This window comes from Tachypleus tridentatus, chromosome 8, assembly GCF_004210375.1.
Source record: "Tachypleus tridentatus isolate NWPU-2018 chromosome 8, ASM421037v1, whole genome shotgun sequence".
NCBI lineage: Eukaryota > Metazoa > Arthropoda > Merostomata > Xiphosura > Limulidae > Tachypleus > Tachypleus tridentatus.
The window spans coordinates 116230625-116244144 of NC_134832.1; the positions used below are offsets into that span (position 1 = coordinate 116230625).

General features: G+C 33.8%; 1 long non-coding RNA gene across 1 annotated transcript in view; it reads right to left on the reverse strand.

Moving 5' to 3' along the window:
- The window catches only part of LOC143223273 (uncharacterized), a 306721-nt gene that overhangs the window by 210282 nt on the left and 82919 nt on the right, over positions 1-13520 (reverse strand). The window lies entirely within an intron of this gene.

Sequence of the window (13520 nt, forward strand, 5' to 3'; positions counted from 1 at the left end):
AAATTGAAGTAATTTGCTACTAATCTGTTACCAACTTACTAAGCTTGGAAAATCCACTCACAGGTGAGGCCATGTTATGCTTAGCACAGTATGGAGGAGAACATGATCATCCACTATAACAAAATAAATACTGTGAGAAAGAGAGATTATACAACTCTGAAAGAACTAAGTACTGTTTGAACTACAAATCATTTCAATTTCTTCCTGTATGACCAAACATTTATACTCTAGGCAGATTATGCAGCATTAGCTTGGCTGGTGAATTTCTGCAATTAATGAGGCAGCTCCAGATCTTTCAAGAAATCACCTTTAATATCATGCACCACCCTGGTCAAAGCCATGAAAGTTTTGGTACATTATCCCAAACACTTGGTATTACTCAAGAATGAAAATACAGTAAAAAGGGAAACACAAAGTAACAAACAGCAAATCTAAAGTGTAACACAGCAGAGTCTAAGATAAGACACCCACAGATGATTAAGAACTATTGTAATCCAACACTATTCTTAAATATACTCATAAAATGTATCCCAGTATTAAGTCAATTGAGTGGTGGAAAATAACCCTTGTAGCAGGTAGTCTCTGTACAGCCAAAGACTGTATTGAGGCACAATAGGATTCATTATACTTGAGAGAAAGTATATTATTTCAAAAATGGAAAGATATAAGTGGACAGAATGTATGGTTTTCTCAGGTTATGCCATGGGCATTACAGAAGTGCACACTGTCTTCCTATAACCTTATAAGTGCTTAATACTTAGGGGTTAAGAAAACAATGGATAAGGTAGTGGAGTAGTTGCTAAAACTCTTTAAAAGACTTGTGTAACGTACATGTGCTGTGCACAAAACAAACCCTTGGCAACTATATCAATATTGTATTGAAGCATCACTTGAGAAAATTGCTTGGTCCTCTATTTCAAAGTAACGAAGTATAAATATATCATTGTGGTGATAGACTATTTCACCAGTTTTTTTTTTTTAGTAACAATTGCTGTTCCTAACAGGAAATCAAACAGTAGCAAATGAATTTGTTTCCAGAACTCAATGACATAACTTTGAATCAGCATTGTATACAAAGATTGTGTAATTCTTGAAATAAAAAAAACAACAATATCCATCTTCCAATGACGTTGTGAAGAATTACATCTGTGAACTTTTAAGATAATTGAACGATTATGTGGATGAACATCAAAAACTTTGGGATCAAGATCTTTCACTCATAATTGTTAGTTGTCAAACAATGATGCATGAAACTACAGGTAACATACAGCTCACTGGTGTTTAGAGGAGAACTGAAAATATCACTGGGCCTTTTGTACTTGCCCTTAAGGACTACCATTTAGCACTCTTACACTTTGTTTATCATGAGAGTAAAGAAACCATGAAATTACTCCATAAAGCTTAATTTAACTGGTGATGTGATGTGATGTAAATGCTGAAAACTTGATTATATCATAATAATGTAGTATGACTGTACAATTCTTGCCCAAAAGAGAAAATGCACCCTAAAGCTACTTAGATCTTGGGAAGAATCCTGTGCTTTAATAAAAAGAATCTTATGTGGTTTGCAGAATACAGGAAAACAGACTGTTTAAGCCAAAGAAGAACAGACAACTGGTTTGACATCAGAGAAGACATCATCCCACATAAATCAACCTGATAAAAAAGTGACAGTACCTATTGAGACCACTTCCAGAAAATTTTTGGGAATTGAGTTACTAGTGGATTTCTTTTATCTTCTACATAAAGAGAAATTTCTTAGAGACAAGAATGCAAGTAAAAACAAAAATAAGTGGTCATCTCATCTTTGTATCATACTCCATGAAGAACAAAAATCACACAAAAAACAACTGGTGATTGAACAGTTTTGCTACAATAAAGAAGAAAGACTTATTTTTATAGAAAATTTATTGTATTTTGTTTCAGACATTTAACTGTATGAGCCCACATCAACAGCAAAATTGTACCATTTTTTTAATATAGAAAATAAACTTATAATCATTTTTCACACTTTAAAAATTTAAAAACAAAATACTTAACTTTTAGTGATAATATTTATTCCATAAAAAATATTTTAAACATAGAAAAAAAGTTTAATCCACAAACTTTGTTATGAACAAAAATATTAGTGTTTGTGAATTCACTAAATTTGTAACTTGATTACAAATGTGTGAGTATTGATTTTAAGCCAGTCACTGTTTTTCAACTTTACTGTGGTGTGAAATAATTGCTTATATCTCAACTTTGAGAATTCACAGGATTGTAATTTAATATTAATGAAAGCTCTTTTTTTTTTCTGACTGATTAAACTATGAAAGCTGTCAAAGCATTAAAGTTCAACATATATAAATGGCATTTCAAATTATTGTTTGTCTCACTGTCGTGTCCAACTGATAAGTTCTGGTAATGGGCAGTTGCTCATAGGAGTCGAGAACATATATGAAATGCTATTTTGACATGTCCATTTTAAATATGCAATAAATAAAGTAAAGGAGTGTGGAAAAATTATCTGCAGTTAATGAATTTTAGCCTGATGGTTTCTAAAGTTTTGCTAGTTTTTGATATTGCAGTGACTTGAAATATTATGCTGCTAATGTAAAAGGCATTTTAAACAATCTCTTCTGTAACTGTCTGGACTAACTAATGACTTCTAGTTTTGGATGTTTGGCTTTGTGGAAGACAAAAGATATAGTTGATGTGAGATTTTTACATACCTTTATTTCCAAGTTTGCAAAAATAGATTAACTAAAATGAGTGAAAAGTATTGGTCATTAATGTGAGTTCTATCAAAAGCCTTAAAGCTCTTTCTTATTGTTTTTATCTATATAAACTAGTATTTCAGTCATTTCTGTAGAGACTGAAATAATGTGACAAAAGGTTAGTTTTGGAATATGTTTCTTGATTTGTTTGTTTTGCTGAATTTTGTGCAAAGCTACTTGAGGGCTAGTTGCATTTGCCAGATTTAATTTTGAAGTGGTTGAGTAAAGGGAAGGTAATTATTCAACATCAACCACCATTAACTCTTGCACTTCTCTTTGCCAACAAGTTTTGTAATGGATTTTCACAATATAACTCCCCCTGAAAGACTGAAAGAACAAGTGTATTTGATTATGTGATTCAATCCCACAGATCTCAGATTGTGGTTTATAATATTGCCATATGATAAGAGTTGTTTCTTTTTTTGTGGAATAAGATGAGGTGGGCTTGATTGAATAATTTATATATCAAATGTCGTTTTGCCATCTAGGACATTGTGTTAGGCCTTATATGCCTAATTAACTGATTGAGCATCAAAGAAACTTGTATAAAGTAAATGTAAAAATAAGATATATAATATTGTTGTAACACTGTTCTTTCATTTATTGGTTTCCTTTAAACCAGTTGGAGAAAATTCAAACTGTCATGCATGTAATGAAAACATTTATTTCTTAACTAGCTAGAACATTGCTATAACTTCAGTGTTTAAGTACAAAATTACATTAAAAAAGAAATGCTTTGCAAGTGGTACTACAAAAAAGGCAAACAATAATCATTGCACAATTTCACAGGTAATGAGTCAAGTAACTGAAAGTACAAGAACTCTAACAATAATCCAGGTACTTCTCTGATTTGCTGCTAGCTTAAAGCAAACAATGACTCAATGTTTCCATGATTCTAATATTTATAATATACTGTTATCACTCAGTACTCTCAAATTTACTAGATTCTAGATGCTAAATTTAGCACTTTCTGTGTCCTCTAGACCTACTTTTTTATAGAAGTGCATTTTATTAATATAATAGTAAACTTACACAATTAATTAGCATAACAAAGAGATCTGTTTGGGGGAAACATAACATTTTTTTAACAGAACGTTGGTCTGTCTTTGTGGAAGTTCTTGGACAGTAGAAGCTGACACACTGTAATGGTGGAAGCCTCCACATTCATCCTGAATGTTCAAGCCATCAACAGTGTTGTTGTTGTGGTGGCTGGCAATAAGATTTAATCAGTGTTCTTTGTGTTGTAATCTTGTCAGTGGTAGTGATCAACAGAACCTCCTTTTTCTGCAGGTGGTAATTCCCTTTCTTCTCAACTTTTCAACATTGATCCAGAACTCATTTGACCACTGAAAGTACTTCAGTTCCAGGAACATTTTTTTTAAACTTCAGACTATACTGTTTCCATTGGAAGTAGGCACACATCTGTTGATATTTGTGCAAGGTGGCAAAGCATGCACTTTATGGATTAGCTCTGAATGTATTTAATTAAGACTGCTTCAACTCTTTCACCAAAGTTGTGGTGGGTGTTGACTGCATTTTTAATCTTTAAGCCACCTGTATACTCAGTTCTGTCAGTGGCATGGAGTTTGCTGGATTTCCCAGTGCTGTTGTTAGTATGTCAAGGATAAGCATGATGCCAACATTTTGGTCCATGGTTGACAGAAGATGCCTTTCATGAGATTATTCAGGACAAGTGATACAACTTTATCAAATACATCAGCTAGCAACACATGTAAATATGTCAGTATAAAACCAAGATTATTGAGGTTAGCCATATAATTTATATCCTTACCAAAAATGATAGCCTTGGTAGTATTGGTCCTTATTAAAACGACTTCCCATTGTATAGCTTTAAATACAAAATTATGAATAGACTACAAGGCGAAGAACACTAATGGCTTACTGAAGAATAAGATAACCAGAAGGGTTAAAAATTTGATCTTAAATAGCAACAGTCCAGATTGAAAATTTAAGGTAAGATGTGTAGGTTATAACTTTGTATTTACAACCACTCGTACTCTGCTGGGATAGCAGTAACTCTACAAATTTACAAGGATAAAGTCAGGGGTTTGATTCCCCTCGGTGGGCACAACATATAGCCTAATGTGGCTTTGCTATAAAAACACACATTTCAGCCACTATTTTTCTCTTAAACGACTATTAGAGTTTTAAACATATTTCCTTTGTCGTATTACATTTCTACTGACTTCACATGTGCTTACACTTGTATCGTCTAAGAAACATGTATATGCAACAACAACTAACATAGCCTACATTCTGACCCAGGCATATTTTTTCATTACTGTATAGTTATGTAAACAGAGCACAGGTTCAGTAGGCAAATACTGAGGTCAGGACTGTAGATACTGGTTACCACACAGAAAAGTTGCCTTTGTTAACCATTACAGAAGCACAAATCTCTGCTTATGACTCTTAAAATCCAATAATACCTACATTGTCTCTCTACTTGAATTTTTTCAGGTAGAAGTTTAATACTAGCTAGGTATAACTTACAAAGTTTCCCACTTTGATTTTACTTTTCCCCTTCCAATAGTACACTAACAGCTTGCATTTTTCACTGCACATTGTACTGGCTCAATATTACAAAATTATTCAATAATGTTGTGTAATTATTAAACATTTATCTTTGTATTATTGAAAATATTTCATCATAATCAAGTAAAACTCTAAATTCGCAAAGTTTACATTCGATACAATATCTAAGAAACTAACCAGGAATTTATTTTACTGCTAATAATTTCACCTCTCATGAATATTTTGATTCAATCCACTTGAAATATCTTACTCTACTCTTATGCTTTCATGAAAAGCCATTACCAGCTAAATATTTCAATGCCAAATTGAAACATTCTCTTCACCAGTACTAATGAAAATAATACGTGCACCATATCTTCAAATAATATCCTAAAGATGAGTAACCACAGTTAACCTCGTATCATAGTCTCAACACACACATCATATCCTTTTTCCATTCATATGTAACTTAACAATTGTAATTTTTGTGTAAATGATTCTTTCATTTTGTTCAGCACTAATAAATGACTTTATGTAATGTTTATACACATGTTAGATCATAAATTATGTTTTTTATGCATGTATCAACATTACAAATCCTCCCTCATGCAAGTAGCTTAAACAGACTACATCTAGGTCACTTGCAGTAATTATGGTAACCTTTTAGGTGTTAATTCCCAAAACATTTCCCATCAAAGTACATAATGTAATGTGCTGTTATTTATGAGCCATGAAATTCAACATAGTTTCCTTTTCAGATTTCACAGATAGATAATCACCAGTAGGTTTGTGCAAAACTAAGACAGTTCAGCTAAACCTTCTATAAGTCAGAATTCATACTGTATTCTTATAACACACTTAGTTGAAAAACAACTCCCTCATTCCATGCAGAGAAATTATATACTCTTTTCAGGTGTATAGATAACAATCCAATGAGGACCACATGGTATACTCCACAGAACTTCCATCACTCAACATATGAAAATTATACTTGCAAAATGCTAAGCAACATTTTGCCTCAAACATTTACTCAGTACCTTGAAAAGTAAGTGTTGCAAAGCCCTTTTGCTGAATTTTTGAACTTTTAGTAATCATCTTCAATTTGCAAACTGTTAATATTCCAAATACGACAACTGCTAAAATTAACCAAATTAATTGTGCTAATTTATCAGTTATCAATCAGTAATTCTGTGTGTAGCTCTCAATGTGAAACTCAGCTTGGTAGGTAAGAAAGTAAAAATTCCGGCTAATCTGATGATCAACAAATATTGCTGTTATTGAACCCAAATGACTATGTGGCTTCCAAAAATATATCAGCATTGTCAACAAAGATACCATCGAGTTGAGTTCAAAATGTTAGCATAATCTCCAATTAGCAATATCAGATATTTTAAAAACTATGTTCCTGCTTCCTCACTTTTAGATAAAGTATGATGAATGCATTACTATTAGCCTCATTATTACTATTGATTACTGTTCCATTGGGAAGCTGGATAACCAATAGACCATAACTGTAAAACAAAACTGAGATTTCATCCTTCAAGAGATGACAATGCTAGAACTTAAGTCAGCAAAGACCTCCTTTGTTCTGCAAGTAATACCTACTAAAAAAAAGCAACAGATTTACTTCTACATTCACATCTAGTTTATCATAAATCATCAGATTACAGTCAGTGTCGACTAGCCTGAGTAATTGTATTGTTTGGAATGCTCGATATACTACAAGACTTACCACTGTTCTGTCTACTTCTGTATCTCATACCCTTATTCTCTGACAGGCACCTACCAAGAACTACCCTGCACAAAGAGAGCTAATCTTACCAGCATATAATTTGATGTAAGGTGTTCACTACACTCCCCAAGGCTTGTGGACGTACCCTTTGTTGGCTCTCTTGTTTTCTGTAGCCGCATATGCACTTTGTGCCACTATTTTTTTTGTTTTTTTTAAGGTTGGAAACATGAGAGAATCTAAAAGCTGGTACACCACTTTCATGGTGATATTTTTGCCATTTTTTGTTGTGATCTAAATAATTTTTAGTAACGAGTACTTCTTTTGGCTTTAATTCTGTTTTGTAGTGTTTAGCAAGTGCAGTTAAATCATGTACAGAGAATGTTTTGCGAGAACAGGCTGCATACTTAAATTCCTGTCATTAGCTCTGTTTTAATGATAGAAACCCCTAGTCAAGTTCTGAAAGCTTTTGATCTAAACAAGAATAGCATAAATTCGTCCTCATATTATCTGACGTGCTACCATCTCACTCAAAATACTTGCAGTTTTAACCACTAAATCATCAAAGTGTTTTTGTTTTCGACTTCACACTGCTGTTTCTTGGACGTCACTTCCCTTGTTGGTGCATAAGGCTGTTGGTTTTTCATATATTTATTCTGTCTTTTCATTTGTTCTTGTATTATTTAAGGTATTGTTCACTCCTGCTTTAAACACAACTGCTTTTGTCAAATCAAGTTTGTTTTCTAACAATTTGTTATGCTAAAGAGAGAATGTTTGGCAGTTTATTTTTGAAATTCGCGAAAAGCTACACGAGGGTTATTTGCGCTAGTCGTTCCTAATTTAGCTGTGAAAGACCAGAGAAAACCAGTTAGTTATTACCAGCCACCACTAACTCTTGAGCTGCTCTTTTACCAACAACTAGTGTGAGTGTCCATCACATTATAACACCCATGTGTGATTTGAATCTTTAACCCTCAGATTGCAAATCGAAAGCCCTAACTATTTGGTCATGCCAGCAATTTCGTTGCTTTACTAACTGATAATCAGCCGTTCGAAACTTTATTTTCTACAGACAGTGCACAGCACGTGGGAAGTTTGTTATCAATACATTCACAGAACGTACCTGGATAGACCAGCATGTATCTGAAAGTTGTACCAGTTTGTTTTGTTTTAATCTGAATTGAGCCTGTACATCGTCGAATGTTTGGTGATACATTAACAATGTAGTAAAGAAGGTGTATACATCTTCCAATGAATTTAAAAAATCAACAGCTTCTTTGATCAACTTATATGTGTGACTGAGCGTCAAGTTGAAATGGACATAAAATAGACATAACTAGCTTTTGGATCGTATTTCTTAAACCTAGCTTGAACACCGCCACTTATTCCACTCATAACACCTGTACCATCATACGTTGGTGTTACACATTAAATATTGTCTAATTCATTGTATCTTAGGAATTGTTGTATTGATTCAGTGATTAAAACTGCAACAAAATATATTAATTTGTCGAATTCAAGAAAATGTTCATTTTACTGAACTCGTTTATGGAACAGCATACCTTATAAGGAGGGCTAACTTATGTTTGTCCCTTGCTTCGTACACCATTGTCACATACATTCTTGATTTCTTCAATTCACTGGACATGCTGCATGACACTTGTTCTAAACAGCATTGAATAAAATAAAATTTACATCCACTGCAGTAGGAATAAGAAGTATATGTAAAAACAAGTTTCGACACTTTCACGTGACTCCTTTAATCCAATGTTTCTTTGTGGGAGAAAAACACGTACAATTTTTATTACTTTACACAGTATTGTATATATATTTGCTATCGCACCGAATAATTTTATTCGGAGATGCATGGGAAATATAGCTAGAATTGGCTGTAATTTTGAAGAAATTAGAAACGTTTCGTCAGCAAATTTAAACACTCGATACGTTTCCTTCTGTTTTGCTCTTCTTCACTTTCATCACGACATCTGAGTGATATTCCTTGTTTTCCAAGAAACTGTGTGACACCAACAATGCTCCCATTTTACTCTGATGTAATTTTCATTTGCTTCTTGTAACTGTTCCAGTATATTGTTATGAGTCCTTCCATCTCTGAAGACCATCCAAAACAACATGCTTGCCTTACGAACTACTGCCTTTTTAAGCACTCTTAAGCACTCTCTTCCAGTTTTGGGAGCAATGATTAATCAATGTATCCATCTTAAACCTGACGTGTTTTGATCCAAAGATTCTGCATGCAAAACAAAATGCAACATTTTATTGAATATACTCAATAAAGTATTTCAACCACCTGTGCTTTTCAAACCGGTGGTTTTTAAATGAGCATTGATCACTCATAAGAATACTGCGTTAACCTTGATTGCACTGGGCCATTCTCGATCTCTTCTAAATTAGAAGCTTCATTAGCTGAATTGAAATCCATTAGTACACTTGATGCATCTGCCTATGTTTTCTTACTAGGACTGTCTTCTGCACCTGTCAGATCATCCAGATCTAGCTGCTTTTCATTCTCTGATTTCTCTCAGTGATGCAAATTTATTAGTAAAATATTACCTAATGTCCATTCCCTACGAAGAAGGAAAATTATTTTTTAAGCACAAACGAAATTAAACACTCAATTAACAAGACAATGAAATGAACAAGATTAATTAAATAATCAAATTCGGTTTCTCACTAATTAAAACTACGTTCTAATTTATTAACAGTAAAGATCATCGTATAATTTACCAATCAACATTAATTTACTAACACTATACGCTAATCCTCTTATTAACCAATCAACAATTATCAACCAGTAAGATTTGTTGTTTTTTTATTTCGCCCAAAGCTACACGAGGACTATTTGCATTAGCTGTCCCTAACTTAGCAGTATGAGACTAGACGGAAGGTAGTTAGTCATCACCACCCACTGCCAACTCTTGGGCTATTCTTTTACCAACGAATAGTGAGATTGACCGTGACATTATAACGCTCTCACTGCTGAAAGGGCGAACATCCTTAGTGTGACGGGGATTCAAATCCGTGGACCTCAGATTACGACTCGAATGCCCTAACCACCTACCTATGCTGTGCCCCGATCATTAAGAAGGCACACCAAAAACATCTTCCAAACGATAAAATAAACTCGCTAACATTAGTGTCTGCAGAAATTTTCCAGAGAAGGGGCTTCAAAATAAATGCACGATGGACCGCCTTCAAAGTTTTGTCATTAAAGTCAAGAGAATAGACAAGTTCCCGCAGTCAGATTTGATGGGTTTAGTATTTGTAACGTTAGTTGAAGCCATATCAAACTTACAGCCATGCATGCTCCATAACAGTAAATTTTAGTTTGCTCTTGTAGGTTTTCAACCATATAGAGTAATTTCATCTTGTATAAAAGAACTGCATACATTAATACAGTCATTTTGGGTTGTTTAAAGCACAATATGTCAATGGCATTTATTATGTATGTATGGTAAGAACAATAAGAGTGCATCAGGTTTTTGGTAACCTGCTTCTGGTATTATCGATAGATGAGAACAGGTTGACCCCAATGGATCGCGCACTCTGCTTGGCTTGAACCTAAAAATTAAAGCCAACAAAGCCTCTCTCTCCGCCGTGTTGCCACTACCAAAACAATATTCCGACGTTTTCCGGGTGCATGGAGCATTTCTATATTGATCACATATAAGTTAAGTTCACTGATGCTCTGGAGTGAAATACACAAGAAATACAAAGTCCATATTTCACCATTTTTCATAAAAGTTTCAACGCGTTAGCTGCAGACTGAGTAATTTGAATTTTTATTGTTGTGTCAACTAAGGAACGAACTTATATCACTATATTAAATTAGATTGCAATGTATAACCCTCTGACAAAATTAGAAGACCAGCGTAGCTGACCTGTCTGTATTCTGTAACAAACGGAAACACACTGGACTTAAAATTTTATTATAATATGTTATTGTATCCCATATATTTTGTATGTCAGCAAATATTTCAATATTATTATAAAAGTTTTATGAACGAACATAAATCAAATACCTTTGATATATATATATATATATAAAACAACATAGCGCAGAATATCGATAACATTTTGATGTAATACACAAAACATTAAACTGAACCATCCGGACACATGACCAAAATAATTCAAATAATATTTCCTCAGAATAAATGGAAAATTTATGGAAATATAATGCATGTCATCAACATTATTTGCATGTACATATTACTTGCTGTTGTCTTGGTATTACTGTAACTGGTCAGGCTTAGCAGCCCAGACCTACTGGTAAACTACTGAAGAACAATGAATGAAAATATATGGAATGACTATATATAATTATATCCATCATCATTATAATTTGCATAAGAGAAACGATTACTCAAAATGTTTTTGTTGTCTGAGGAAGCATTAGGGGAATACTCTATGGTGTCTACATTAGACAGTCAGAATTGAGTGATAAGGATAAGTTAGAAATCTAATTAAAACTCAAACAAATTGAGCTTGAACAAGCTCGCATCGAAGTTCAGAAAGAGGAGGCCCGTTTCGACGCGGAAATATGGTGTAAATGTCTCGAGGCCGAACAAGTCCGTACATACTGATATTTAATTAACTTTTAAATTAAAAGTTTCGGTTATATGAAATAGTAATACGTTAACATACGTAACATAAAACATCGCAGACTCGTCCGAAATAAACTATAATACTAACAAAGTATAGATAATAGAGGATTAGATAACTCTCATTTTATGGCCTGTTCAGTGATATGTTATACATAAATAGGATCTAACGAGCTTTATTAACATAAAGTTTACTCACGAGTGAAAGGATTTGCCACATACGGTCATTTGTCTGTTGGTATAATTCAGTGCTTTACATATAGATACAATTCAAAGAAACAAAACAACACTTAAGCAAAACAACTTAATTACGTGCAATAATATCCACCACTAGATCTGTGTTGGGAGATGTTTATCATGTGAATATAGTTTCAGGAGCTTGAAGTGCAATCCAATCACTTACGGATCAATACTTGATTCTCATCACACTGTCTCGTGACTCGAAAGGTGTCGGAAAGACGCGTTGGGCTCTTTGAAGATTTAAGTGTGAAATCCAAGAAGCTTCTGTGATAGCAGCGTTTTCAACACTCAGTTGCAGGGTGCTATCTAAAGGATTTAAGTAAAGCTGCTGACAAACGTGACACTTTTATTGAAAATTAAGTGTGATAAGCAGTATGGCATTGTAAAGTAAGTAAAAACTTGTAAATTCGTATATATATGCTGAATGAATGAAGAAAGAATAATGTTTCTCAATTTCTATGGGGGTTAGTGCGTTTTTGTTGACGTCATGCTCTCTAACTTAAACTTTTGCACTTACAACGAGCGTACAAATTCATATCAAATACTGCTATTATGTAAAAAACAAATATTAAGCCCCCTAGTGGCTCAGCGGTATGTCTGCAGACTTACAACGCTAAAAAGCGGATGTTGATACCTGTGGTGGGCAGAGCACAGATAGCCCATTGTGTAGCTTTGTGCTTAATTCAAAACAAAAACAAATATTAAATTTAAGAAAAGGCTTTGCTAGAAACAACTCGCGAGAAATGCTACATCAAATCGTTCATAAAATATAAGATTAGAACAGTAGTTCTCACGTAAACACATGAAAACCACGTTGAAGATACTACCGTCGCAAAGAACAAAAAATTCAGCACTCTAATCAAGATCTATAATGTTCTACTAAGTTGGAGTCATAAATGCAACAGATTAACGCAAAGGCCTGGCTTGACTTATGATGATTCTTCTTTTCGTGTAAGAAGAGTAAAACTTTGCCTCGCTGTGTCTTGTACTGAAGGCTTCCTCATTTTGTGCTTTTTCGCTGAGTTTCAAAAGTTGCGGAAATTTTTTGGCGTTTCATTAAAAGATATCAGTTATGATTCTTTTTTATGTTTTTTAAGACACAACTGGGGATTCATGGCACTATCAGATGGAATCGGAACACGGTCTCCGTTGTACCAATACTTTGCGACGCATATGGAGAAATCAATGTTCCTGAAATTACTATCAATAAACAAAAAGTAGCTACAGCGACAGAAACCCAACGACCTCCTTTCACACGCATTATGTGAAAATTACATACACTAGAATAAAAGAAAAATTCTATATTTAAACAAGGAGGTAGAAAATGCAGCGACCCTGTATGATACATTATTTTTCTTTTCAAAAATATTAATAGCAGTAACAGAAGCATCTCTCCAGGCATCTACAGGTCTACTGACCTAACGAAATAAAAAAGAGAGGTCTCATATTGGACCTTTCTCCCTTTTATGATCATGGTAAAAACCTTGACTGAATATGGTGCTTTATCTAATTATAACCTCCTAGTCTTTCTACTTACACTCCATTGGGACAGGGCTTATAATGCTAAAATCGTATTTGGATACTAACTTATTGTGTAGCTTTATGCTCAACAATAAACAAACAAAACATAAATAA